The 2,771-nt window shown below is 30.8% G+C and overlaps 1 protein-coding gene across 1 annotated transcript in view; it reads right to left on the minus strand.

Moving 5' to 3' along the window:
• Window positions 1–2,771, minus strand: part of LOC119590687 (protein lin-52 homolog) — a 23,592-nt gene that overhangs the window by 11,166 nt on the left and 9,655 nt on the right. The window lies entirely within an intron of this gene.

The raw sequence follows: 2,771 nt of genomic DNA on the forward strand, positions 1-2,771 counted from the left end.
CCACCAGTTCTAATCATAAATGTATCCCCAAAGGAAACAAACAAGCAAAGAAATCAGACAGGTAACTGGAATGTCCATGTTGATTACAACGCATAAAGCTTATAATTAAGTGCTGTTAAATGTTTGACTCATAATAGTTTGTACAGATAAGAAATATTATCATAACCCTCATTATTCAAGAGATATATCAGTGTTTCTATGATAGGGTTGTCCTGTTCTTGCTTTTTTGGGGAAAAAAAAAATATTAAAACTTGGCATCCCACACCAGAGGTAATCAATCATTAGAATGTAGGAACAAGTGAAACAAAAACTAAACTTACATATTTATTTCAATAGTAATTTGCTTGTTCTTCAGAATTCTGACCATTGTAAATACTATGCCTCATGAGCAGCAAACTAATATTTACACTTGCTGTGATAAAATCTCTAAGATCAGTTACTACTCTTGTCATCTTTGTGTAAATACTATTGTACATTTAAAAATATGGAGAAAATCGTGATATACATTTTCATCCGTACACTGCACATTTATGGATAGTTCATGGATAGTAAACAGCTTTGAATAAAAGTGACATTTATGGTACCTGTTACTTCTTAGACTGGGACGGACATGAGTGAATGCATAGTGCTTAGACTTATGATATCTGGCCTGTGGCAAATGAACAAAAAAGTAAAACGAACTAAAGGAGACTTTTACTCTATAAGTACTGCAATAGAAAAAAGAGAAATGAAGAGATAAATTAGTAAAATAAGTACTATGATAAAAGCAAAGATAAAAGAAAGGAAATTATATTAATTAAACAATATGAATATCTGTGTTGAAGATCCAATTATGTCTTGAAACACTTTATACAACATACTTATTGCAAGACAAGTATAGCAAATACAAATCAAAACAAACTTCAACTTTCGAGGTGTTTACTGAGCTGTGATTTACTTGTAACAGATAATGTAAATTGTATTACACTTTCCATAAAGGTTCTACATATATATATAAAACATAAATACCGATTTCTGAATACCTTACAGATAAAAATCAGTAGATTGCATCAAAATATTTAAAGTGATTCCTCTACAGACAGAGATTGCAACAGGAATACAAGCCACACTTATCAAACTGGACTTTCTCGATGAAGTTTTGTGATTGTTTTTGCATGACTGAATGCTTAACAACTGCTAACTATAAATTATTTTAATGATGACCATTTTCTCTATCATTTTATACTTTTGTAGAAGCACAGATGAATGATAGATTTTAAATGAATATATTAGCTTTAAAAAATCAAATCTATATCCGTTATATCAAATTTACTCTTCCTAGTCTACAATATTTTGACCTAATTTTAGAAAATCAATAAAATCTGTAAAGGGTTGATTTTTTCCACCCAAAGAGAATTTTACTATATATGACACCAAAATGAATTAAGAGAAACCTACATGAAAACTACTACACCTCTATTAGTAACCAACGATCATTGGAAGAAGCTACAGAAAATATGCAAAGCTATAGAAATTTAGTAACATTACCCCTTTTATTCCTGATACAGGAAATTCACAGATTGCAAAGGGTGAGGTGATTTCAACATCATATCACAAACCCTGTAAAAATGAAAACTTCTATCGTAGGTCCTTTGTACTCAGTCATTACCTTCTTGCCTTTTTGCTAATTTCATCAAACAATTTGCGGAGTCACAAGACATCTGGTTCCTCTGGTTCCCACGTTCATTCTCTTTCTGCTGAGAATGTGAATTTATTTTCCACGATTTCATTTCCGTTGCTCCTCTAAGCCAAGCTGGCTAAGCACATTTTGAAGTTCTTTCACTTTACTTCGTGATTTCTAGAGCTGTCAGTAACCGGAACTCTGGTATGAAAGGTGACAAAATTACTTTTCATAATATTTCTAGTAATACATATGCACACATCACTATGTTTGTACTCTTCCTTTCTTAACATCTAATTTGCTGTTCTCTTCTTTATATCCAAGACTTCAAACTAGGCCTACACAACATACATGGAAATTCTTTGCATGATATAACACCTCACTCGTACCCCTTGCAAATTATTATGCAATCACTGATTTATATCTGAGATGTAGACAACAATTAATTGGGATATTCATAACAAAATGAATACTATTTGAGGCTAACAGTAACAAAATATGCATTTTCTGTATTTATATTATCAAAGGAAAGATGGTGTGATTATACTCACTGTCTTTTATCAGCATAGACATTTCTTCAAGAAAATCAGTTCATAGGTGGAGGGAACTTACTTTTTTTACAGCTTACAATAATTAATTTTTCTGTTTAATTCTTTATATTTTACAGCATCCTCCTTTTACATTACACAAATCTTTTGTTCTACAATAATGAGCTGAATTTAATAGGTCATTATAACACACTGAAAAATTCTCAAGGCCACACTACCCAAGATTTCTTGAATATTCAAAATAGATTTTGCTGCAATATATCGCATTAGAAGAGACTTTTAGCTCATACTGAATGTACCAAATATCAAAATAGCTTGACTAATCTCCTTCACTTACAAGTCCTTGAAGCCATTGAATATGAACTAACTCTGAATAAGCATATAACAGCTTTAACTAATCCTACCGCAATAAAATGTTTACTATTCTAAGTAATAAAGTAAAATACTATCATCATGTTAACACACTTCTTCATCTCGATTGTCATGTTAAATAAAATAAAAAGTATTATATTTACTAAACAATAAATATTTGACCATGAGTAAACTAGGCTGATATAAAAACT

The sequence above is a fragment of the Penaeus monodon genome, chromosome 27 (genome assembly GCF_015228065.2).
Source record: "Penaeus monodon isolate SGIC_2016 chromosome 27, NSTDA_Pmon_1, whole genome shotgun sequence".
NCBI lineage: Eukaryota > Metazoa > Arthropoda > Malacostraca > Decapoda > Penaeidae > Penaeus > Penaeus monodon.